Source organism: Loxodonta africana, chromosome 13, assembly GCF_030014295.1.
Source record: "Loxodonta africana isolate mLoxAfr1 chromosome 13, mLoxAfr1.hap2, whole genome shotgun sequence".
NCBI classification, from domain to species: Eukaryota; Metazoa; Chordata; class Mammalia; order Proboscidea; family Elephantidae; genus Loxodonta; species Loxodonta africana.
Window position 1 is genome coordinate 87,127,086 of NC_087354.1, and position 27,931 is coordinate 87,155,016.

Consider the following 27,931-nt stretch of genomic DNA (forward strand, 5'->3'; position numbering starts at 1 on the left):
CCCGCGGTCACGCCCCGCCTGTGCGCGCGCCCAAATCCCAGCGGGATGACTTCCGGGTTGAGACGCTGCTTTCCCCGTTCTGGAACCAGTCACTTCCTCCCGGGGACTTCTCCTTCCGGAGCGCCACACCTCTCGCGCGAACTAGGTTGGCGTCACCTGCACGGCCAGGTGGGCCCGCCCCCTGGGTCAATTCAGGGCAATAAAAATGGACTCCGCGCTCACGCCCCGCTCGTGCGCACGCCCAAGTCCCGGCAGGACGGCACCCAGTCTGGGACGCTACTTTCTGCGCTTCGGGACCAATCACTTCTTCCCGGGGACTTCTCCTTCCGGTGTGCCACACCTCTCGCGCAAACTGGGAGGGCGTCACTCTCATGACCAGGTGGTCCCGCCCCCTGGGTCAATTCAGGGTAATAAAAATGGACCCCGTGCTCATGCCCCGCCCGCGAGCTCGCGCGCCCAGATCCCAGGGGAATGGCTCCCCGTCTGGGATGCTGCTTTCCCTGCTTTGAGACCAGACACTTTTGGGGATTTCTCCCTCTGGTGTGCCGCGCCGCACGCGCGGACTGGGTGTGCGTCCTCCCTCATGAACGTGTGGGCCCCGCCCTGGGGTCACTTTAGGGAAATATAGTTGACCCCCCCCCGCTCGTGCCCCATCGGCTTCTCGCCTAACTCCCGGCGGGACGGCACCCCAGCTGGGACGCTGTTCTCCCCCCTCCCAGATCAGTCACTGCCTCCAGGGTGCTTCTCCCTCCGGCTGCGCCCCTACGCCGCCCGCACCAACCTGCTAGACTTCCTCCCGGGATGGGTTCGGGGGGGAAGGGGTGGGCCCCCTTTCTGTGCCGTCTGCCCCCCTGGGCTCTGCCCCAGATCGAGCTCCGAAGGTCACCTGCCTGGTGCGCTGGCTCCTAGTTCTGAAAACAGTCGCTGTCTGCCCGTATTTGTTCGTTTTCCGTCTCTAAGTCTGTGCTTGTTGTTCAGAGTTCATAGATTGTTATGTATGTGATCGATTCCCTTGTTTTTCCGAGTCTTTGTTGCAAGAGGGATCCGCGGTAGCGTCCACCTAGTCCGCCATCTTGGCCCCGGATCTCCGCCTCACATATTTTTGACATGTTATTAGGACGGACCTGTCCCTGGAGAAGGACATCATGCTTGGTAAAGTAGAGCGTCAGTGAAAAAAAAGGAAGACCCTTGACACGATGGATTGATACAGTGGTTGCAACAGTGGGCTGAAACATAACAACTATTGGCAGGATGGCACAAGATAGGGAGGGCAGTGTTTCATTCCATTGTACCTAGGGTAGCTATGAGTCAGAATGGGCTGGGAGGTCCCTAACAACAACAGGAAGCTTCTATGACTTTGCCTTGGTCAAGTTGTGCTGATTCCTCCTACATTGTCTGTTGTCTTTCCCTTCACAAAAGTTAACACTTCTCAACTATCTAGTTAGGGATTTCCTCTCCCGCTTCCCTCCCTCACAGCCATCAAAGATTGTTTGTTTGTTTTTTCTGTGTATTATCCTTTTCTTGAGTTTTTATAATAGTGGTCTCAAACAGTATTTGTCCTTTTGTGACTGGCTTATTTCACTCAGCATAATGCCCTCCAGATTCATCCATGTTGTGAGGTATTTCAGGGATTCATCATTGTCCTGTATTGTTGCGTAGTATTCCATTGTGTATATGTACAATAATGTATTTATCCATTCACCTTTTGATGGGCAGTTAGTTTATTTCCATCTTTTTTGCTACTGTGAATAATGCTGCAGTGAACATGGGTGTCCAGATGTGTATTTGTTTGATGGCTCTTATTTCTCTGCATTATATTCCTAGGAGTGGAATTGCTGGAACATATGGTATTTCTGGAAACCCTGGTGGCATAGTGGTTAAGTGTTACAGCTGCTAACCAAAGGGTCGGCAGTTCGAATTCCCCAGGTGCTCTTTGGAAACTCTATGGGGCAGTTCTACTCTGTCCTATAGGGTCGCTATGAGTCAGAGTCGACTCGACAGAACTGGGTTTGGTTTGGTGTTTGGTATGGTATTTCTATTTCTGTCTTTTTAAGGAGGCACCGTATCAATTTCCATAATGGTTGTACCATTTTACATTCCCTCCAGGAGTACACAAGTGTTCTGATCTCCCCGCAACCTCTCTAGCATTTGTTATTTTCTATTAACTTTGATTAGTACCAGTAATGTTGGGGTGAGATTGTATCTCGTTTTAGTTTTGATTTGCATTTCTCTAACTGCTAATAATCACGAGTACTTCCTCATGTGTCTGTTAGCTCCCTGAATGTCTTCTTTGGTGAAGCGTCTGTTTATATTTTTTGCCCATTGTTAATTAGATTATTTGTCTTTTTTGTTATTAAGGTGTCAAAGTATAGATTTCAGAGATTAGACTCTTGTTGGACATGTTGTAGCCAAAATTTTTTTACCTGTCTTTAAGTTCTCTTTTTATACTTTTGGTGAAGTCTTTTGAGAGTATAAGTGTTTAGTTTTCAGGAGCGCCCAGTTAGCTAGTTTATCTTCTGTGTTTGTGTATTATTAGTTATGGTTTTATTGTGTTTATGCCATGTATTAGGTCCCCTAGAATTGTCCTTAGTTTTATCCATGATCTTTATTGTTTTAGGTTTCAGATTTAGGTCTTTAATCCACTTTGAGTTAGTTTTTGTGCATGTCGTGAGGTTGGGTCCTGTTTCATTTTTTTCACAAATGGACATCCAGTTTTGCAGGTACCATTTGTTAAAAAGCCTGTCTTTTCCCCATTTAATGGACTTTGGTTCTTTGTCAAAGATAAGCTGACCATAGGTGAGTGGATTTACTTCTGGGTTCTCAGTTCTGTTCCACAGATCTATGTGTTTGTCATTGTACCAGCCTATTTTCACTATCGTGGCTGCTATGAGGTCAAGTTGATTGATTGGGGTCTTTACATCTCATGTATCTTTGTTGAGTTTCTTTCTGGATGTTGTGTCCTTTGCCTAGAGTGGTGGGTTGAAGTCTCCTAATACTATTGTTTAACTGTCTATTTCTGTTTTCACTGCTGTTAGAGTTTGCTTTATATGTTCTCCACCCCTGTTGCTGGGTACATAGATATTTATTAGGCTTATGTCTTCTTAATGGATTGTCCCTTTGATCAGTATATAATGTATAATGTCCTTCCTTGTCTTTTATGGTTGATTTTGCCTTAAAGCCTATTTTATCTGACATTAATATTGCCATTCCTGCTTTTTTTGGTTACTGTTGCTTGATATATTATTTTTCCATGCTTTGATTTTTAATATATTCATGTCTTTGTGTGTAAGTTGTGTCTTTTGTAGACAGTATATAGGTTGGTCTTTTTTTTTTTAATCCATTCTGTCTCTGTCTCTTTACACATGCATTTAAGCCATTTACATTGTGATTATTTACAGTTCTGAGTTTATTGATGCCATATTGTCGTACTTTTTTTTTTTTCTTTTATGGTGCTGACATTTTCTTTGTTGTGCTTACTTTCTGGTGCTGAGTTCCTTTAGTTTGTGGATTTTCCTTTCTTTTTTTTGTTATAATAATTTTTGTGTTTACTGAGTCTTCATGTTTTCCTTTTTTTAAAATCTGATGAGCAGGCTTGTTAACATTCTTTGTGGTTACCATGAAATTTGCCTTTATCTTTCCAAGTTTGAACCAATCTTTATTACCTCATATCACCTTGACTCCTCTTCATTTGAAAGTTCTGTACCTACACCACGTAGTCCCACTTTTATTGTTCTGATGTTGTCATCATTTATAGATTGACATTTCTGTTTCCCTGTTTTAAGACTTTTAGCTTTGGATTATTGTTGAGATTTCTTCACCTAGGTTGGTATCTGGCTGATGCTGTTCTGTATCCTAGACTCAGGTTGTTGTCTAATGTTGATTCTCTAACCAAAGGACTCCCTTTAATATTTCTTGTAAGTTTGGTTTGGTTTTTACAGATTCACTTAATTTTTGTTTATCTGGAAAGTCCTAATTCCACCGTTGTATTTGAGAGACAATTTTGCAGGATATTTTATTCTTTTTGCCTTTTCTTTCTTTCCTGTCTTAACGACTGCTTGCTTTTTCATTTTTGATGTTCTTGACATCATTCCACAACTTGTCTGTTCTTCCATCATTAGTGTTCAAACTGTCAAATATATTCTTGAGATGGTCTCTAAATTCAGGTGGGATATGCTCTAGGTTGTGCTTTAGCTCTCATGGACTTGTTCTAATTTTCTTCAGTTTCAGCTGCAACTTGCGTATAAGCAAATGATGGTCTGTTACACAGTCAGCCCCTGGCCTTGTTCTGACTGATAATATTGAACTTTTCTATAGTCTCTTTCCACAAATGTAGTCCATTTGATTCCTGCATATTCCATTTGGTGAGGCCCACATTTATGTTGCTGAAAAAAGGTATTTGCAGTGAGGAAGTCATTGGTCTTGCAAAATTCTATCAAGAATCTCCCACATCGTTTCTATCACCAAGGCCATACTTTACAACTACTGACCCTCATTTGTTTCCAACTTTCACATTTCAATCATCAGTAATTATCAATGCATACAGGTTGCATGTCTGATCAATTTCAGAAGTTGGTAAAATCTTCAGTGACTTCATCTTTGGGCTTAGTGGTTGCTGGGAAAATTTGAATAATAGTTGCATTAACTGGTCTTCCTTGTAGGTGTATAGATATTATCCTATCACTGACAGTGTTGTACTTCAGGATAGATCTTAAAATGCTCTTTATGATAATGAATGTAACACCATCCCTCTTCAAGTTATCATTACCAGTAGAACTGAACAGATTCAAAGGGTATTATAAAGGCAAAGTATTATAAAGTATTATAAAGACATGTGCAAAGAGCTTGAGATAGAAAACCAAAAGGGAAGAACAAGCTAGACATTTCTCAACCTGAAAGAACTGAAGAAAAAATTCAAGGCTTGAGGATTCTATGGGTAAAATATTAAGCAACACTGGAAGAACCAAAAGAAGATGGAAGAAATGCACAGTCATTGTACCAAAAAAATTGGTCAGCATTCAACCATTTCAGGAGGTAACATATGATCAGGAACTGCTAGCACTGAAGGACAAAGTTCAAGCTGCACTGAAGACATTGGCAAAAAACAAGGCTCCAGGAATTGATGGAGTATTAATTGAGATGTTTCAACAAATGGATGCAGCACTGGAAGTACTCACTTGTCTATGCCAAGAAACTTGGAAGAGAGCTACCTGGCCAACTGAATGTGAGCGATCCATATTTATGCCTGTTCCCAAAAAAGGTGATCTAACTGAATGTGGAAATTACCAAATAATATCGCACACAAGTAAAATTTTGCTGATGATCATTCAAAAGTGTCTGGAGCAGTACATCAACAGGAAACTGCCAGAAATTCTAGCCAGGTTCAGGAGAGGACATGGAATTGGGGATATCATTGCTGATGTCAGATGGATACTGGCTGAAAGCAGAGAATACCAGCAAGATGATTACATGTGTTTCATTGACTATACAAAGGCATTCAACTGTGTGGATCATAACAAATTATGGATAACATTGCCAAGAATGAGCATTCCAGAACACTTAATTGTGCTCATGAGTAACCTGCACACAGATCCAGAGGAAGTCCTTCGAACTGAACAAGGGAATGCTGTGTGGTTTAAAGCCAGGAAGGATGTCCATCAGGATTGTTTCCTTTCACCATATCTATTCAATCTGTATGCTGAGCAAATAATCTGAGAATCTGGACTCTATGAAGAATAGGCATCAAGGTTGGAAGAAGATGTATTAACCATCTGTATTATGCAGATGACAAAACCTTACTTGCTGAAAGTGAAGAGGACATGAAGCACTTACTGAGGAAGATCAAAGACCACAGCCTTCAGTATGGACTACACCTCAACATAAAGAAAATGAAAGTCCTTACAACTGGACCAATAAGCAACATCATGATAAAGAGAGAAAAGATTGAAGTTGTAAAGGATTTAATTTTACTTGAATCCACAATCAACACCCATGGAATCAGCAGTCAAGAAATCAAAAGACCCATTGTGTTGGTCAAACTGGATGCAAAAGACCTCTATAAAGTGTTTAAAAACAAAGATGTCATCTTGAAGACTAAGGTGCATCTGACCCAAGCCATGGTGTTTTCCATCACCTTATATGCATGTGAAAGCTGGACAATAAATAAGGAAGACCAAAGAAGAATTGACACCTTTGAATTGTAGTGATGGTGAAGAATATTGATCATACCATAGACTGCCAAAAGAATGAACAAATCTGTCTTGGAAGAAGTACCACCAGAATGATTCTTAGAAGCAAGAATGGCGAGACTATGTCTCATATACTTTGGACATGTTATCAGAAGGGATCAGTCACTGCAGAAGGACTTCATGCTTAGTAAAGTACAGGGTCAGCGAAAAAGAGGAAAACCTTCGATGAGATTGACACAGTGACTGCCACAACGGACTCAAGCATTGCAATGTTTGGGAAGTGTTTAGTTCTGTTGTACATATGATCACTATGAGTCAGAACTGACTCAAGGGCACCTAACAGCAGCAATTATTCTTGGTTGCCAGTTTTTTCTTTCAAGGGTTTACATATGTCATCCCTTGCCTTCTTGCCTGCACAGTTTCTGCTGGTAATCAGAGCTTAGTTTTATAGTTTCCCCTTTGTAAGTGACTTTTTTGTTTTGGCAAGTGTAAGTGTGTCTTGATGATTTTCTTTTGAACCCTTATATGGGGATTGTTAAGCTTCTTTTATTTTCAGTTTTTCATCTTTAATGATATTTGAGAAATTTTCTTCCAGCAAATCTTCAACAATCTTCTCTGTGTTTTCCATCTTATCCTCCTGATCTGGAACTCTGATCATGCATATACTTTTGCTCTTCGTTATGGCCAATGTAAGCCTTAAGTTTTTTCATTCTTGTTTCTGATTTTTCCTCAAACAATGTCGTGTCCATGAATTTGTCTTCAATCTCACTGATTCTGTTTTCTGTTGTTTCAAATTTTCTCCTAAAACCTTCTATTGAGTTGTCCATTTCTGAAATTTTCTTGTTTATCTTTTGGATTTCAAGTTGCTATTTTCTATGATTTCTAATTTTTTGCTTATTTTGACATTTTATTACTGTACTTTTTTACTGAATTTTGCTATTGCTTTGCCTGTGTTTCCGTTGATTTTGGCTGTGTTTTCATTGTTTTTTTTCTGTTTTTCATGATTTTGTCTATTTTTTCCTTGGTTCTGTGTTTGTTTTCCTTGATCTCTTTACTAATCTCTTGGAGAGCACTAAATATTAGTCTTATGAGTTCCATATCAGGTAATTCCACTGCTTTTTCCTCTACCAGAAAGCCCTATGATTATTTTGATCACCTGCTGGAGCCATCTTCTGCCTTTTCAAATGTTTTGGTATTGACTAATCTTTCCAAGGCATTAAGGTATTATTCTTTTTATTTATTAATTGTATGCTCATTTGTTTCACCCTGCTTCTTTGTTTTGTTGTGATATGTTAGGAAGAGTGGGCCAGTTGTACCTCGCAGCTTGCTTGTCTATAGTCACGACAGCCCTCACTACCTTGTCTGGGTTGGCAGGGCAGCAGCAGGCAGGGTGAGCCTGCTTTCTATACACTGGTTTGGCAATGTGGTTGAGGCCAGTGTGGGCAGGAACTGCCTGCCTTCTGATGTTGGACCAGCATTGTGGGAGTATTCACAGCCCCTTCCAGATAGGTGGAGGTGTTGGATGAAAAGTAGTACAGGCTTGCTTCCAGCCATTCAGCAGCTCTTCAAGTGGTGGGAGGGGAGAGTCTCTAAGAAACTGTGGTGGCAGTCTGCCTAAGCACCAGGCATGCTGTAACCAGGGTGGCAAAGTGGGAGCTAGCAGGAAGTGGGGTGGTGTATGGAGCTAGGTGGTGACAGATAGAATAGAAAAGAGAAAGAAAGAAAAACAAAGTAGCCGGCAGTTGGTGGTGGTATAGATCCATTAGCCAGCATGCAGTGGAGAGAGGTGGGGTATGGAGCTAGATGGGAGGTAGAAAGAACATAAATGAAGAAAAATAATACAGAATGAAATAAATGGTGGGACAATGGGGGCTAGCAAGTGGAGGCAGGGTGGACCTGGAGCAGTGGCAAGTCAGCCTCTCTGTAGCCACAGTGGTGCAGCATGGACTAACAGAAAGGGGGGATGTGGTAGATGGGGTTAGGTGGGAAGGAGAGAGAAATGAAGAAAGAGAATGAAAAAGAAAAAAAAGAAGAAATGGTCAGAACAAGCAGGTGGGTGTGGGTTAGACACTGGGTGATGGCATGTCTGAGGCTCTCCAGCCAAGCAGCACAGAGTGGCCCATCAGAGAAGGGTAGAAGTGCCATACAGGGCTAGGCATGAAGGAGGACAAAAGGGAAGACAAAAACAAAAACAAATGGTGAGATGGGAGATGGTACATGGGTGTGGGGAAGACCTGAGGTGATGGTGTCCAGTGGCTGCCTAGCTGAGTGGCATGGCCTCTCAGGAAGGGGTAGAGGTGGCACTCAGGGCTAATTGGAAGACAGAAAGAAAGGAATAAAGGGCAAAACAAAATAAAACAAAAACAAAAAACAAGTGGTACAGCAGGAGCTGGTGGGTGGGAGTAGGGCTGACCTAGGGTCTTATTCGGTCAGTGGCTATCTAGCTGAGTAGCATGGTGCAGCCTGTTGGAAAGGGCTGGAGGTGGTGTACAGGGCTAATGTGGAGGAATAAAGAAAAGGAAGAAAGGGCGAAATAGAATAAAACAAAAAGAAACAAACAAAAAAATGGCATAGCACGAGCTGGCAGGTGGAGACTGGCTGGATCCAGGGTGGTGGTGGGCTGGTGGTTATGTAGCCAAGCAGTGCAGAGTGGCCTATTGGGAGGGGGTGAAGGTGGCATATCAGGTTAGGTGGGAGGAAGCAAGAAAAGGAAGAAAGGGGAAAAAAAAATTGTTCTGTGGGAGCCAGTTGGTGTGGCAGGATTGACTTAGCACAGCAGCAGGCTGGTAGCTCTCTAGCTGAGTGGTGCTGCATGGCCTGTTTGGAAGGGGTGGAGGTGGCGGAGCAGAAGGGTGGGGGTGGGAAAGCATGTTTCTCCAGTTGCTGAGTGCTCTGTCTCCTGTTGGGAGCTCTGTGAAGTTGCCTTCCTGTATTCCTTGTCTGGTGTCACTGCTGGCAGTGTTCCAAGATGGCGACACTGTACTGTTAGGCGGTATGGTACCTGCACACCGTTTCTCTCCTTGTTTGCTATTTTCTGTCAGTTTCTTCTTCTATTTGGTGTTTGATCTATTTTTTTTTTATCCCTTCATTTGATGCTTATGGTTCCAGGATTGAGGTTTGTATTTTTACCTAGTTTTTTGGGTCTTTGCTGCAGAGGTTCAGCATGATGCATTTGTCTAAAGCATCATGTTTGGAAATGTATTAATTTTTTTTTAAATGTCTGTTTTCATCTAGACTGCCCCTTTCTTGGTCCCAGATACCGTTATCCTCCATGAGGTTTACTGTAAATTCTCCTATGTGGCGTCTTAGGATCTACTTTTATCTCACGTTTAACTTGTTCATCAAATCATAACCCAATGAACCCAATGCCATCGAGTATACTTTTTAAAACCAAAATATGATGTTTCCGCAATCCTCCTTCAGTCCCTTCAGTGTATTGCCATTATTATTAAGTAACGTTGAACATTCTCCTCATGATTTCTGGATTCTTCTGTAGCCTAATCACCACAATCTACCAAGTTCCCTAGACCCCTTTACCTAGAGACATTTACATGTTTTTGATGGCTATTCCAAAAACCCAAACCTAATGCCTTCGAGTTGATTCCAACTCACAGCAACCCTATAGGAAAGAGTAGAATTGCCCCATAGGGTTTCCAAGGAGTGGCTGGTGGATTTGAACTGCCAAACTTTTGGTTAGCAGCCAAGCTCTTAACCACTGTATCACCAGGGCTTCTTGAAGGCTGTAGGATCATTTAATGTGCCCTCTTTTTTCTTGGAAAACTCTTCATTCTGGTACTCCCACCTATTATTTTCCATTTTGTAGGACTCAATTTAAAAATTAATTTTTATGAAGTCTTCCATGACTCTCCAACTTACTGTTTTAAATATAATATATATAACTTTATATAATTATAGTTTGTATATATACCATAACATATATCATGTATTAAGGTACTATATATCATATAAAATGATTATATTGTATAATAATACAACATAAATTATATATTAATAGATATTATATAATTCCCTATTATACTTTATAGTATGCTATAACTCTTTTTTTACAACACTTGTTATGACTGAATTAATTATGGATTTGTATAATTATTTGTTTCATGCTAGTCTTACTAAATAAACTGTATAATATAAGATGACAAGGATAGAATCTGTCTTGTTCACCACTTAACCTTATACCTGGTATTATTATGAATTATTAAATGAATAAGCAGTTTTATAAATTTCTTAAGGACAGTATTTGATAGAAACCATTTTTTTATTCTTCCAATGTAAATTTTCTCTTCATTCATCTTCTCTAACTCTACATTTCAGTGTTAACATCTGTATTCTAACCTATATTTAGTTTCTAATGCTTGTAAGAGTATTCTGACCTATTACACAGTGAATAAAAAATGAATAAATAAATGACATAAATACTATAGTAACAATCTCATTCTTAGCCACTGTCAATGCCCCAAACTGGTCTCTCTGAGAAAACCCGATTTAATCTCTCACAATGTTTGTGTAAATAGTAATTGAGTGAATATTTTTAAAAGGTTAGACTATAATAAATACACTTTATATTACCATAAACCAGAGAAATAAGTACAGAAGTTGAATAAAAGTGGTTCTTATAATGTTTTCTTTAATAAAATTAAGGTAAATTTAGATATATCTTCTGAGAAAAAGAGCAAGCATGTTCATTCATCATTTTAGATGCTCTACATAATCGTTAACATATAAATCAACAGTTTCTCTGGTATGTGTCAAAAAGTATTCATATAAAACGGGCATTCCTTTTTTGATATATATAATGAGAAAGTGTTTGAATTTATTCTATTTAAAAAGTACATTTGGCTGATGAGAAAGCTTAATTTTAGAGTGTACAAGTCACAGAAAAAGACAGGACTGGAATATATACCAAATTTCAGATGCCCTTTTTATTGTTTCATCATTCCAACATGCCACTAGAAGATTTGTAGGTGAACAGCCTTATTTCAATTGGGAAATGGATAATTTCAGCTCAGAATCCTCAATGTACATCTTTTTTCCTTGTGATCCTAGCGCAAATGACTCCCCATTTAAAGCATTGGATATGATGGTTTTCTCATTCTCGTAATAATTTCTATTCTTTAAAATTGACTTAAGCACTCTGACTGGATGGAGGTAGGAAGAAAGCAGTTGGAAGACTGGAGAACATGAAGCTGTGGGAACCTGTGGCCTTCTATTTAATTACCCTTTCAAGACCCAGGTACTTTCTCCTTTGGATTTTTTGCTGATACTATGTTTTCACTAATGAAGGCATGCTGATTAAAGGGCCAATTCAAAATTTTTGTTATGAATTAGATATTTTAATATTTATAATCTGGAATCACTTATGTCCCAGCAAACCCTGGGTGATTAAATCCTTCTGATATGAGTCAATGATAATTTTTTAAAATTTTATTTCTTGAAAATTTGTAAAATATGAGGTAAAACATGAAGGCGCCCTGCAATAGCTGCACATACATTTTATTCTACTCTCCTTTTTAAACTTTTTATTATTTTTCATGAAACTTTTCAAAACATGGTACAAGGCCTTCTTCTTTACTGCAAAAGCAGTGCTTTATAGTTCAATAAATAAAACCAAGGAATTTTTATTATTATTATTTTTTAACCTCAGGAACATTACCACTATAATGCTTTCTTCATTACTGCAAAAATAGTACTTACAGGCCAAATAAATAAGACTAAAGGGATTTGAATCTCAGGAAAATTACCACTCCTATGTGTTCTTCATTATAACAAAAGTAATGCTAACAGCTAAGAAGCAGAAACAGCTACTTTGGAATACTGAAGAACTGCTCATAGCAGCACAATCCACCTGCTATACATGGAAGCAATGATTGGGCCCTAAGATTGAATGCAGGGTAAGAATAACTTAATGCAGTCCCAGTCTCTTGAAAAAAAAAAATTACCACTGCAATGCATTATTCCTTTTTTGGAAAGGCATTATTTACTGCTCAGAAGCTAGAAGAGAGCCAGTGACATCTGGAAACAAAGAATGATGTAAAGAAGAAAATGGCCACTATGATTGAATGAAGATTGGCAATACATTCTCAGGAGAACATAGTAACTGAGAAATATAGTGAGAAGGCTTATCTTACAGAAATAAAGGCAAACCTGTCAAAAGTTTAGAAAATTAGCAGATCTGGAGGCATCTCTTTGACAATGCGCAATCTGCAAAAAAAATGAGGTTTCAACTCAGAGTTCTTGAGTTTCAAGCATTTCAAAAGGCTTCCAACTTGAGACTAGACATGTTAAAATCAGGCTACCTCCTTTCCAAAGAACTACAGAAGCATATGTCAATATATAGGAATATTTTTTAAAGTTAAGTAAGTATAATTTTCATTCAATGCACATTCTTTTTGTTGTCTCAAAGAACCCCTATGCCCTTTTTATGTTTGTTCACAGTCTCCTATGATTATCCACACTCTCCTCATATACATAAACCCAACACAAATTGCCCCGACTATCATCATCATACTGCCAGGCATGAGATAGGACATAGTTACCTGATCCAAGATATTCCAGGGTCTGGGTATAAAGTGGTATTTTAATGTTTAAAAAGAAAATGTTTAATGTCATGTTTATATCCAAGATAACATATACATTTATTTAATACCCAGTGTCATCGAATCAATTCCGATTCATAGCGACCCTATAGGACAGAGTAGAACTGCCCCACAGACTTTCCAAGGAGCACCTGGTGGATTCAAACTGCTGACCCTTTGGTTAGCAGCAGTAGCACTTAACCACTAGGCCACCAGGGTTTCCTAAAATTTATTTAATAGAAGATACAAATAATATTAGCCATAATATGAATTTGAAGATTGAACATTTTCTCCAGTAATTCTTGAGTATCTGTCTTGGTTATCTACCACTACTATAACAGAAATAACACAAGCTGATGGTTTTAACAAAGAGAAATTTATTTTCTCACAGTTTAGTAGGTTAAAGGTCCAAACTGAGGGCATCAACTCCAGGTGAAGCGTTTCTCTCTCTGTTGGCTCCGGAAGAAGGTCCTTTCCATCATCGATCTCCCCCCTGGACTAGGAGCTTTTCTGCACAGGAATCCTGGGTCCAAAGGATGTGCTCTGCTCCTGGCACTGCTTTCTTGGTGGTATGAGGTCCTTCTGTCTCTCTGCTCGCTTCTCTCTTTTATATCTCAAAAGAGATTGGCTCAAGACAAAATCCAGTTTTGTAGATTGAGTCCTGCCTCATTAACATAACTGCCACCTCTACCACCTCATTAACATCATAGAGGTAGGATTTACAACACATAGGAAAATCACATCAGATGACAAAATGGTGGACAATCACACAATACAGGGACTCATGGCCTAGCCAAATTTATATACACATTTTAGGGGGACAAAATTCAATCCATTACAGTATCCAAGGTGATTTTGAAATCTTCAGTGGAAAACAAGATGTGAAAAAAGAAGGTAAAGTTCAAATATGATAGATGATGACATTGTGTTACCAACTGTGGGTCATAATTAAACAAGGGCTAGTGAGTATCAGAGGGCTAGAGCAAAGAAACAAAAGTAGAATTTAAAAAAGAAAAGATGTAGGACACTAAGCATTCAAAAAGCTTTCATATATATAAAAAAAAAAAACATATAGAGGAGGCAAATTCTTATTCTACTTGGTTTTCACTTATTTTGCTCTATGTATTTGTTAGTTTTGCTGGGTGTAAAACTGCTCCAACACTTAGCAACTTGAACCAACAATCATTTAATTAGCTTACAATTCTGTGAGTCAGCAATCAGAGTTTCAGCTAGGCCAATTCATGCATCTATAGTTATTTGCTGGGGTAGTTGAGAGAGGGCTGGTAGAGACAGCCTCAGATGTGGTCTCTTATCTTCTGGAAGGCTAGCCTGGATTATGTACAAGGCAGAGGGAAATTTAAGTATGCTGAGATTCTTGAGACTTATGTTTTAACTGGCACAAAGCCACTTGTATAACACTCTATTGGGCAAAAATGTCATAAGGCAAGGACAACTAAATAGAGAGTTAGATTTAGTATCTTGAAAAAAATTTCCTTTTTTTTTTTTAATTTGTTATCTTTTTTCCTTACCCTAACTCTAACTTTTACCCTAACCCTAACCCTCACCCTATAGACTTGGCATTTAAATGGAAAAAGCTTCAGAGTCTTGTTTCAAAAGGGTGCGTATCCATGGATGTAATAATCTGTGAGTATTTTTTGAGCATATCACACTCTGTAAGAGAAATATTAAGATCAGGTTTATGTGAAGATGATTAAGACATGGCATTTGCATTCTAGAAGCTCTATAATAAGACTGAAAAATGATACATGTTATAGGAACAGGGATAAGGAAAACACAATGAGAATGTAGATAAAAAATAAATACTAACACAGGAGCAGGGAAAATATTCTGGAGTAGACACAATTTGCATATGACCTTGATTTATAAGGAATGGTGTGGCAATGATATACATTTTGAGGTATAAAACTAACTCGGAGAGTGACTTCAGTACTGAAAGGAATGTCATATAGTCATAGTTTCATGGCAATGATAGCAACATAAAAGATGATTTTTTTTGTAAGTATCAGAGCTATATTTCAAAATTAAACCTGCACAATTATTTGACTTCAATATGTTTTGCGAACACACATAAATGAAGCAGCTCATTAAATTAGATAAAATATGGAAAACTGTTAAGTGAGTACCTGCTTCAATTCCTATTGAAAATTTTGTGCTGGAGAAAGCTTATGCCCAATAACAACTATAGAACTTTAACAGAATAAATGAAAAATGGAAACAGAGCTTATCTGATGAAATATATCACATAATCTCCACCATAATTTGAAATTGCAGCTTCACAATTTTAAAAAATGAAGTATAAGTGGTATTATTCTAGCAGCAGAACTCAGAATTTTTCCTGGACAAAAATATGAAAAAACTCATTTGTCTCTGGAATATCAAGTCCTCAGTTGAGTCATTTTTTCTCAACTTCAAGAATGCTGTGACCTGTTATTACTGAGAAATTCTATTATTTCATTCAAAACCTGTAGTTCTAAAATAGTCTGTTATCAGATGATTTCATAGCTGTTATGTGTTTTCTTTTCTTTTTTTCTTAAGATATGTAATGAAATATCTGTTTCCTGCAAAAATGAATCTCAAACATTAGAGAGTTTCTAGGGAGATGTAACATTTTATTCTTTGGGGTAAAGTATGGCACATCCAAGTCATTTGTGCTATTCTTTAGTTTATGTGATATAGTTCAGTAGTCTTCAAAATAGGGTACATTCCCTTGGGAGTATGTAAAGTCTAAGTGCATCTATCTATTTTGAAGAGAATTAATTTCTACATTCTCAACTTCCACATGAATTTTCCTCTGAAATAACCTCAGAATATTCCTGGGTTCAAAATAGCCCCTTTCTCAGTGTATGAAAACATGAGTGTTAGTCCATTTTTGCTAACTTATGCTGCAACAACAAAAAGCTCCTGAATTTCAGTGGCCTGTAAAAAAAAAAAAGTTTTTTTTTTTTTTTTTTTAATAACAAATATTTGTTTGTTACACATTGGCTACAGGTTAGTTAAGGCTCAGCTGCAGGCTAAAGGTCAACCGAAAACCTTCTTAAAATTTCATTTGAGATCCATGCTGAATGAAAGAGCAGAATCTATTTGGGACATGGTGGTGTGGGAAAAGTCAGCAAGATAGTGGAAATATGCCGTGGTTCTTAAAGATTCTGTTTGTTCCTAGTACCTGTCACCTCCACTTGCATTTCACTTGTCAAGGAAGACCAAGCCTGGAAATGTAGCAAAGAGGTATACTTCTTCCACATGAAGGCCTGCAATTCACATGGAATCAGGCAGAGATTCATAAGCCTCTTACAAGAGATAATAATAGGATCTAATACAAAAGTCCACCACCTGTCTGACAGTTTGTCTCACTGTGGTGGCTTGTGTATTGCTATGATGCTGGAAATTACGCCACTGGTACTTCAAATACCAGCAGGGTCACCCATGGTGGAAAAGTTTTAATGGAGTTTCCAGATTAAGGTGAACTGGGAAGAAAGTTCTGGTAATTTGCTTCTAAAAATTAGCCAGTGAAAACCTTTTGAACACAGTACAATATTGTCTGACATAGTGCTGGAAGATGAGCCCCAAGGTTAGAAGTTCCTCAAAATACACAGTGGCTGCAATAATGGACTCACACACAGCAATAATTATGAAGGTAGTGCAGGACTGGACAACCTTTCATTCTGTTGTTCAGGAGGTAACCATGAATCAGAGCCAACTCTGAGGCAACTAACAACAATAACAACACAAAAATAAACCCTTCACTCACCCCACATCTCATGGTAGAACATTGCCCTAAGGTATGAAAACCTCCCAAGAACCAAAGGGTTAATTCAAAGAATGATATTAAGACCTGTTGCCATTGAGTCAATTCTGATTCATAGTGACCCTATAGGACAGAGGAGAACTGCCCCAGAGGGTTTCCCGGGAGTGGGTGGTAGACTTGAACTGCTGACCTTTTGGTTAGCAACCACAGCTCTTTACCACTGGGCCACCAGGGGTGCTGATATAAGGAAATATCCTTTATTTACAAATTAATTAAACTACTTTGGTTCCATAGTACTTTCAGTTTTCCCTTTTCTATTTGTATTTCTTGGCTGTTAGGATGTACTGAATTCAGAACAAAATTTTTAGATTAGGTAATGAGGCTGATTTTTTTTTAAAAATTAGGTAGACTGTTTTCTAGGACTAACAAATACTTTAGGGTTTTTTTTTTTTTAACATATGACAGCATTTCAAATTCATTATAAAATATGCAATTAGATAGTTCAAACTTATTTTTATTTATCATCTTATGGCATATTTACCCCAATTAAAGTCAAATTTTCATCTTATTTAACCTAATAAAATATATAGTATTTTCTATCTCATATTAACACAAAAAGTAAATACATTTAAACTATGATGAAGATTTCAAAAGTCAGCTTAATAATATGTGGTGGTATAAATAATTTTTTAAATTATTTTGCAGAAGTGTGTCTTTAATTGAGTTATTGTCTCTCATTTCCATATCTTCCTTTTTAAACACTCTTCAGTGATGCTGGGGCTGAGATACTACAAGCTTCATTTCTCCCTGGACAGCTGATTTTTTATTGAGTTCTGCCAATTAGAAATGCAGAAGGGAGACTGAAAGGCTTGAGGACAGAAAGGGGACTTGCTTCTTCCTGTTTTGCACCAACTTGTCAATGGTTCTTTACTTCCCCAGGAACAGCTACTTTTAGCTTCCAGATTCTGAATATATTGATAGAGGTGCATTTACAACAGATTCAGTATTTGATGTTGGCTTGAGCACCTGAATTGTCTCTAGCAGTTTATTTGTTTGGTATAAACCTGAATTAACGATGACTGAAGTGATAGAAGAAACTCTAAGGCTTGAGAAGAAAGGAATGTTAGAGTGCATTTCTCATGTATGACCTGAATACCCTCCTTTATTATGTCCCTAATAGGGCCTAGAAGATACTCCATTCACTAAGAAACTGTGAGACACATTAGTGAAGAAAACACCAGAACACTTGAAGACCTCTGTGATGGCAACCCTCTGTAGGCTGGGTATGACTGTGGAAAATGGTGCCATTCAGATGGCATTTCATTCAAGGTTGTTGAGTGAAACAGAACCAGTAAGGTACACACACACACACACACACACACACACACACTTAGAATCAGAGACAGAGAGAGGTTGATGTTCACAATTGTCAGTTGTGGGATATGGGGGTTGGCAAGTCCAAAATTCGTAGAGCTGACTGGCAGTCTGTAAATTCAGGAAAGAGGTGATGCAGTCTTGAGGATGAAATCCTTTGGCGTGATTGAAATTCAGGCAAGATATATGAGTTACAGCATTGAGGCAGAATTTCTTCTTCTCCAGGAAACCTCAGTTATTACTCTTAGTGCCTTCAACTGATTGAGTGAGGGTCCCCCACATTGTGTTGTCAGGTGCCACTGAGTTGGTTTCGACTCACAACAACATTACACATAAGGCAAAAAAATGTTGCCAGGTCATGCGCCATTCTCACAATTGTTGCTATGTTGAGTGCATCGTAGCAGCCACTGTGTCAAACCCTCTAGTTGAAGGTCTTTCTCTTTTTCACTGACCCTTTACTTTACCAAGCATGATGTGCTTCTCCAGAGGCTGATCCCTCCTACTAACATGTTTGAAATAAGTGTGATAAAATCTTGTCATCCTGATTTCTAAGGAGCATTTTTACTGTACTTCTTCCAAAACAGATTTGTTCATTCTTCTAGCAGTTCATGTTATATTGAAAATCCTTCCCCAGGACCATAATTCAAATGCATCAACTCTTCCTCAGCCTTTCTTATTCATTGTTCAGCTTTCACATGCATATGAAGCAATTGAAAATACCATGGCTTGTGTCAGGTGCACCTTAATCCTCAAAGGGAAATCTTTGCTTTTTAACACTTTAAAGAAGTCTTTTGCAACAGATTTACACAATGCAATATACTGTCTGATATCTTAACTGCTGCTTCCATAGGCATTGATTGTGGATGCAAGTAAAGTGAAATCCTTGACGACTTCAGTATTATCTCTGTTTATCAGGATGTTCCTTATTGGGCAAGTTGTGAGAATTCTTCTTTTCTCTATGCTGAGGTGTTGAGGTGTAACTCCTACTGAAGGCTGTGATCTTTGATCTTCTTCAGTAAGTGCTTCAAGTCCTCTTCACTTGTAGTAAACATGTTTGTATCATCTGTATATCATAGATTTTTAGTGAGACTTCCTCCAACTCCAATGAAGTGTTCTTCTTCATATGGTACAACTTCTCAGATTATTTGCTCAGCATACAGACTGAATAAGTATGATGAAAGTATACAACCCTAACCATAATAAATGTTTACGCACCCAATGATAGGGCTCGAAAATACATAACACAAAGTCTAACAGGATTAAAAAGAGAGATGGCCAGCTCCACGACAATAGTAGGAAACTTCAAACATACCACTTTCAGAGAAGGAAAGAACACCCAGAAGGAAGCTCAATAAAGGCATGACAGATCTAAGCTCCACAATTAACCAACTTGACCTCATAGAAATATACACAACACTCCACTCAACAGCAGCCAAGTTACTTTCTTTTCCAGTGCACATGGAACGTTCTCCAGAATAGACCACACGTTATGCCATAAAGCAAGCCTTAACAGAATACAAAACATGGAAATGTTATAAAGCATCTTTTCTGACCATAAACCCATTAAAGTAGAAATTAACAGAAAAAGCAAGGGAAAAAAAATCAAACACATGAAAATTGAGCAACACACTTTGCTCAAAAACTGTTGGGTTATGGAAGAAATTAAGGACAAAATAAAGAAATTCACAGAATCAAATGAGAGTGAAAACACATCCTACCAGGACCTTTGAGACACAGCAAAAGCAGTGTTCAGAGGTCAATTTATAGCAATAAATACACACATCCAAAAATAAGAAAGGGCCAAAGCAAAGAATTAACCCTAAATCTCTAACAAATAGAAAGAGAACAGCAAAACAAGCCCTTGGGCACCAGGAGAAAGCAAATAATTAAACATTAGAGCAGAATTAAATGAAATATAGGATAGAAAAACAATCAAAAGAGTTAACAAGACCAAAAACTTATTCTTTGAAAAAATCAACAAAATTGATAAACCATTGGCCAAACTGACAAAAGAAAAACAGGAAATGGAGCAAATAACCTGGATAAGGAATTAAGTGGGCGACATTACAACGGACCCAACTGAAATTAAAAGAATCATAACAGAATACTGTGAAAAATTGTACTTCAACAAATTCAAAAACCTAAGGAAAGGGACAAATTTCTAGAAACATGCTGCCTACCTAACCTAACACAAACAGAGGTAGAAAAAAATTAATAAACCCATAACAAAAGAAGAGGTTGAAAAAGTAACCAAAAAACTCCCAACAACAAAAAAAATAGCCCTGGCCAGGATGGCTTCACCGGAGAGTTTCACCAAACTTTCAGAGAAGAGTTAACAGCACTACTACAAAAGGTATTTCAGAGCATAGAAAAGGATGGACTACTCCCAAACTCCTTCTATGAAGCCAGCATAACCCTTACACCAAAACCAGGTAAAGACACCACAAAAAAAGAAAATTATAGACCAACGACCCTCATGAACTTAGACACCAAAATTCCCAACAAAATTCTAGCCAATAGAATTCAACAACATATCAAAAAAAGTAATTTTCCATAACCTACTGGGATTCATACCAGGTATGCAGGGATGGTTCAACATTAGGAAAACAATTGATGTTATCTGCCACATAAATAAAAAAAAAGACAAAACCCACATGATCTTATCAATTGATGTGGAAAAGGAATTTGACAAAGCCCAACACATATTCATGATAAAAACTCTCAGCAAAATAGGAATAGAAGGGAAATTCCTCAACATAACAAAGGGTATTTTTTCAAAACCAACTGCCAACATCCTCCTAAATGGAGAGACTCTGAAAGCATTCCCCTTGAGAATAGGAACTAGACAAGGATGCCCTTTATCACCAGTCTTATTCAACATTGTGTTGGAGTTACTAGCCAGAGCAATTAGGCTAGAAAAGGAAATAAATGGCATCCAAATTGGTAAGGAAGAAGTAAAAGTATCTCTGTTTCCAGAGGATATGATCTTATACACAGAAAACCCTGAAGAATCCACAAGAAAACTACTAGAACTAATAGAAGATTTCAGCAAAGTATCAGGATGCAAGATAAACATACAAAAATCAGTTGGATTCCTCTACACCAACAAAGAGAACGTTGAGGAGGAAATCACCAAATCAACTCCTTTTACAATAAACCCCAAGAAGATAAAGTACTTAGGAATAAATCTAACCAGAAAAGTTAAAAAAAAAAAAAAATACAAGACACTACTGCAAGACCTACATAAGTGGAAAAACATACCTTTCTCATGGATAGGAAGACTCAACATTGTGAAAATGTCTATTCTAGGAAAAGCAATCTATAGATAAAATGCAATTCCTATCCAAACTCCAAAGACATTTTTAATAAGATGGAGAAACGAATCTTCAACTTCATTTGGAAAGTGAAGGGGCTCTGGATAAGTAAAGCATTACTGAAGAAGAAGAACAAAGTGGGAGGTATCACACTACCTGATTTTATAATCTATCATACCACCACAGTAATCAAAACAGTCTGGTACTGGTACAACAACAGATACATAGACCAATGGAACAGAATAGCGAAATGCAGACATAAATTCATCCACCTATGAGTAGCTGATATTTCACAAAGGCACAAAGTGAGTTAAATGGGGAAAAGACAGTCTCTTTGAACAAATGGTGTTGGCATAACTGGATATCCATCTGCAAAAAAAAAAAAAAAAAATGAAACAAGACCCATACCTCACACCATCCAGAAAAAACTAACTCAAAATGGATCAAAAACCTAAATGCAAAATCTAAAATGATAATGATCATGGAAGAAAAAATAGGGACAATGCTAGGAGTCCTAATACATGGCATAAACAGTATACAAAACATTACTAACAATGCACAAACACCAGAAGAGAAACTAGATAACTGGGTGCTCCTAAAAATCAAACACTTATGCTCAACCAAAGATTTCACCAAAAAAGTAAAAAGACGACCTAAAGAATGGGGAAAAATTTGGGGGTATGACAAATCTGATCAATGTCTAATCTCTAAAATCTACAAGATACTGCAAAACCTCAACAATGAAAAGACAAATAACCCAATTAAAAAATGAGCAAAGGATATGAGCAGGCACTTCACCAATGAGGACATTCAATGGCTAAAAAACATATCAGGGTCTTTAGCCATTAGAGAAATGCAAATCAAAACTACAATGAGATACCATCTCATCCCAAGAAGGCTGGCATTAATCCAAAAAAACACAAAATAATAAATGTTGGAAAGGTTGTGGAGAGACTTGAACACTTATACACTGTTAGTGGGAATGCAAAATGGTACAACCACTTTGGAAATTGATTGGTGCTTCCTTAGAAAGCTAGACGTAGAACTGTCATGCAGTCCCACTCCTTGCAATATATCTTAGAGAAATAAGAGCCTTCACACGATTAGATATACGCACACCCATGTTCACTGCAGCACTGTTTACAATAGCAAAAAGATGGAAACAGTCTAGGTGTCAAAAAACAGATGAATGGATAAACAAATATTGGTATATTCACACAAAGGAATACTACACAATGATAAAGAACAACGACGAATCTGTGAAACATCTCATAACACGGATGAATCTGGAGGGAATTATACTGAGTGAAATAAGTCAGCCACCAAAGGAAGATTATTGTATGAGACCACGATTATAAGAACTCAAGAAAAGATTTAGACACAGAAGAAAACATTCTTTGATGATTACAGGGTGGGGAGGGAGGTAGAGTGGTATTCACTAACTAGATAGCAGATAAGAATTATTTTGGGTAAAGGGAAGGACAACACACAATACAGGGGAAGTCAGCAGAACTGGACTAAACCAAAAGCTAAGAAGTTTCCTGAATACAACCAAATACTTCAAGGGACAGAGTAGCAGGGGAGGCACTCTGGGGACTATGGTTTCAGGGGACATCTAGGTCAATTGCCATAACAAAGTATATTAAGAAAATGTCCTTTATCCCACTTTGGTGAGTGGCATCTGGGGTATTAAAAGCTAGGAAGTGTCCATCGAAGATGCATCAATTGGTCCCAACCCATCTGGAGTGAAGGAGAATGAAGAATACTAAAGACACCAGGCAAATAGGAACCCAAGATAAAGAAAGGGTCACATAAACCAAAGACTCCATCAGCCTGAGCCTAGAAGAACTAGATGGTGCCAGCTACCACCAATGACTGCCCTGACAGGGAACACAACAGAGAATCTCTGATGGAGCAGGAGAAAAGTGGTATGCAGACCTCAAATTCTAGTAAAAAGACCAGATTTTATGGTCTAACTGAGGCTGGACAGACCCCAGAGTTTATGGTCCCCAGACTCTGTTAGCCCGAAACTAAAACCATTCCCAAAACCAACTCTTCAGACAAAGATTAGACTGGACTATAAGGCATAAAATGATACTGGTGAGGAGCGTGCTTCTTAGCTCAATAGACATATGAGACTATGTGGGCAGCTCCTGTTTGGAGGCGAGATGAGAAGGCAGAGGGGGACAGGAGCTGACTGAATGGACATGGGAAATATAGGGTGGAGTGAGAGAGTGTGCGGTCATGTTGTTGGGAGGGCAACTAGAGTCTCAACAATGTGTGTCTAAGTTTTTGTATGATAACTTGAATTGTAAACTTTCACTTAAAAAATAATTAAAAAATATATATACAACCCCGAGACACACTTTTTAAATTTTAAATCATGCAGTGTCCCCTTGTTTTGTTCAAATAACTGCCTCTTGATCTATGTATAGGTTCTGCAGGAGCACAATTAAGTGTTCTCGAATTCCCATTCTTCACAATCTTATTCATAATTCGTAATGATCTACACTGTTGAATGCCTTTGTGTAGTCAATGAAACACAGAAAAACATCATTCTGGCATTCTCTGCCTGTTTGGAGGTGAGATGAGAAAGCAGAGGGGGACAGGAGCTGGTCGAATGGACATGGGAAATACAGGGTGGAGAGAGAGAGTGTGCGGTCACATTGTTGGGAGGGCAATTAGGGTCCCCTAGTTGGGACGGCAAACAGAGATCCATTTGACATCAGCAATTATATCCTTCATTACATGTCCTTTTCTGAATCCAGCTTGAATTTCTGGCAACCATTTCAAGAAGTAGCACATGATTAAGAACCAATGGTACGGAAGGAAGGAGTCCAGGTTACACTGAAGACAATGCCTGAAAAACAAGTCTCCAGGTATTTTTAGAATACCAATTGAGATATTCCAACAAATGGATGCAGTGCTAGATGTGCTCACTCATCTATGCCAAGAAATTTGGAAGACAGCCACCTGCCAAATTGACTGGAAGAAATCCATATACTTGTCCATTACAAAGAAAGATGATCCCACAGAAAGTGGATATTTTTGGACAATATCATTAATAACACAAATAAAATTTTGCTAAAGAGAACTGAAAAATAGTCACAGCAGTACAGTGACAGAGAACTGCCAGAAATCAAGCCACCCACATTATCAGGGGTAATTTCCTTAAAGACTACTGATTGTAAATGTCAATCACATCTACAGAATATGTTCAACCTTCACAACATCTACACTAGCTTTTTTTCTTCTTTTTTTATTATTCTTTAGGTGAACGTTTACGGAACAAATTAGTTTCTCATTAGACAGTTAGTACACACGTTGTTTTATGACATTAGTCAACAACCCCATGACGTGTCAACGCTCTCCCTTCTCAACCTGGGGTTCCCTATTACCTGTTGTTTCTGCTCCTGCCTTCTAGTCATTGACCCAGGGCTGGTGTACCCCTTTAGTCTCGTTTTATTTTATGGGCCTGTCCACTCCTTGGCTGAAGGGCGAACGTCAGAAGTGGCTTCATTACTGAGTGGAAAGAGTGCCCGGGGGCCATACTCTCAGGGTTTTTCCAGTTTCTGTCAGGCCAGTAAGTCTGGTCTTTCTTTTTGAGTTAGAATTTTGCTCTTTTTTCTCCAGCTCTGTCTAAGACCTTCTATTGTGATCTCTGTCAGAGCAGGCAGTGGTGGTAGTCAGGTACCACCTAGTCGTACTGGTCTCAGTCTAGTGGAGACCGTGGTAGATGTGGCCCATCAGTTCTTTGGACTAGTCTTTCTCTTGTATCTTTAGTTTTCTTCATTCTTCCTTGCTCCCGAAGTGGTGATACCAGTGGAGTGTCCTAGATGGCTGCTCACAGGCTTTTAAGACTCCAGATGTTACTCACCAAAGAAGAGTGTAGAATTTTTTTATACGCTATGTTATGCCATTTGAGCTAGATGTTCCCCAAGACCATGGTGCCCACCGCCCTCAGCCCAGCAATTTGGTCCCTTAGGGAGTTTGGATATGTCAGTGGAGCTTCAATGACTGTGTCTTGTACAAGTTATCCTGGCTTCCCCAGTATTGTGTGCTGTTCTAGACTAGCTTTTGGCCAAACAACTGGGCACCATAGCCTAATCAAACTGACACATGAAATTAACTCCATCACAGATTGCCTCCCTATTTCAATAAGGATAATATGTTGTTGAAGAAATCAGTGTCAAGATTAGTATTTAACTATTACAGACAAAGTAGTAAATGTTACATATAACAGGGAAAAAACGGTAATCATACTTGTTGATCTGTTGGGATCCTTGACAACTCTTTATTGACATGATGTGCCTAGGAATAAAGCAGAGGGGCAATCTATTAAAACATTTCTTGATCTGCACAACAAGAAAACTTCAGGTATGCTGGTTAGACAATCAATTTGATATGTCAAAGGAGAGCCATAGGCTCTCACCTTATTTCCATGCCTAAAATCAGTTCACATATCAGAGCTGCTTCATTGAAGGGGAAGTAGGGTTCCAAAAAATATTCAGATTTTGTCTTACCTGGTGCAGTATTTCTTTGAACTACTGATTCTTAAGCTCTGCTTGGAATCAGTACATGGTCTAGGAAACAAGAAATCAAAGAATTGGCAATGTTCACTATTTTTTCTCATTATTCAGTCAGAAATATTTTGCCTTCAATCCTACAAATTTGAGGTTTGGTAAACTGTAACTCTTCATTTCCAAAGTAATAATTTATCATTCAATAGAATTGAATATTCGGACTAATATCTGACTTATTTGTGATCTTGTGCCATTGATTCTTCAGCAATTACTTGGTTACAATGGTTACTAACAGGAATTGAGTTGCTACTGTAAGATGGAAACAGGGAAGGCTTTTTTTTTTTTGGACACAAGTTATTCCTGAAGTGCCTCTTAGTATCCCCATGTCGAAGAGAAATAGATAAATCAACAAACAAATAAAACTCGATAGAACCACAGAAGATTCCTAATCTTCAAGAGTGGAAATTTTGGTCACCGTACCAGTACTTCGAGTACTGAGAATGGATTTGCAGATAAAGGAATGTGGAATGAAAAGTGGAAGACTACATTAATAAATTTCCACAGATTCATGGATAGCTATACATATGTAGTACTTATGCATATTCTCTGTGTTACCTGTTATCTGTATTTGTGTGGTGCCTGTGTCTGTTTGTGAATTTCTCTTCCCTTTTTCCTCATTTCCTCTTCAGTTTTACATAAGAATTATTGTTGTATAAAATTTTTAACTTTCAAGTTTAATCATTAGGTTAAGGAATATTCAAATTGACCTTGGATTTAATTTGAGGAATAATTAAGATCACCATATTTGGCTAACATGAGTGTTGTCAATGTTGTGTCTCCCTCTTTGAGGGAATAGAGTGAAAAAAAAATATTTCTGCAGTGCATATTTACGTCTTGACAGGTGGATTATAAAGTTGTTTATGTTGTTGTATGAAAGTTCACGTATCTACAGAAGAGTATGTATGGATGCCGACTAGTTAAAGGAATGGGCTGGATCATTATTAAGCTATTGTCTCTCCACTCTAAATCGATCCATTTCACCACACTCTGTGATACTGGAATTTAAGTCTACATTTCTTTTTTGGCAGCTGACTCCCATTTTGGGATGTAAGAGGAAGATTTGAAAGCAGTAGGGGAATTAAGAGACATACTTCTTTCTGGAGGCTTCCAATTCCTGCCAGTGTCACCTCAGCAATAGTTTTTCACACCAGGAGAAACAGTAGATTTCAGGTTCGAGCATCTTCCAATAATCCTGGATCCAGTCTCATCATGCTATTTATAAGTACCACCAACAACTAGGTAGCACCTATTCTCAGAGATTTGAGTCCCATCTTTTTAAAGCACCTTATTTTGAATTGGTGACAAAGATCTTGTGGGCCAACAGTGATTTGTGGATCACACACTGAGTGGCATTAACCTATGATACTCATGAACACTATTGGAATCATCCCTCATTTCTTATCCTTAGGCTTAGTGTGACAAGAAATGTTATTTCTTCCTCCCTTTTTGTTTCTTTTGTTTTTATCAGGCTTGTGTATACTCAACTTTCCCCTTCTACCCCCCGCAGGTGAAACAGGTTTAAACTCACACAAATCTTCTGTGGTAGCCAGCTTCCAGAGCCAAATATGTTGTTGTTGGGTTGACCCTGACTCATAGTGAACTGTCCCATAGGGTTTTCAAGTTGCTGCTGGCGGATTTGAACTGCTGACCTTCTGTTTAGCAGCCACTCTTTTAACCACTTTGCCACCAGAGCTCCAAGGGCTTGATGTTTTCTTTCTCCTAGATGTATACCTTTTGTTTTTCTACCCTGTAACTTCCTGCAGCTCTTGTTCTGAAGGTTAATATTGTATTACTTTCTTAAAATCTTGATGGTTCTCTCCCAGTTCTCATTCTATAAATTTTCTTTCAGCTCTGTAAGTCCATATTCAAGGAATGCCTGATGTTCTCTTACTCCTTGTTTTCAAAGTTTTCTTCATTGTGAGGAAACACAACAAATTATCTTCTCCTTCCAGCTTCTTATACCTTCTTAGTTTACAGTTCGAAGGTTTCAGATTTGGATCTTTACTTTCCCACTCTTTTCTGAAACTACCACCAGCAGTTGTGGCACACTTACTAAAATTTATAGCCTAAAAGAAAAAAACAAACAAACAAAAGTGTTTTCACAACAGGATTGAAA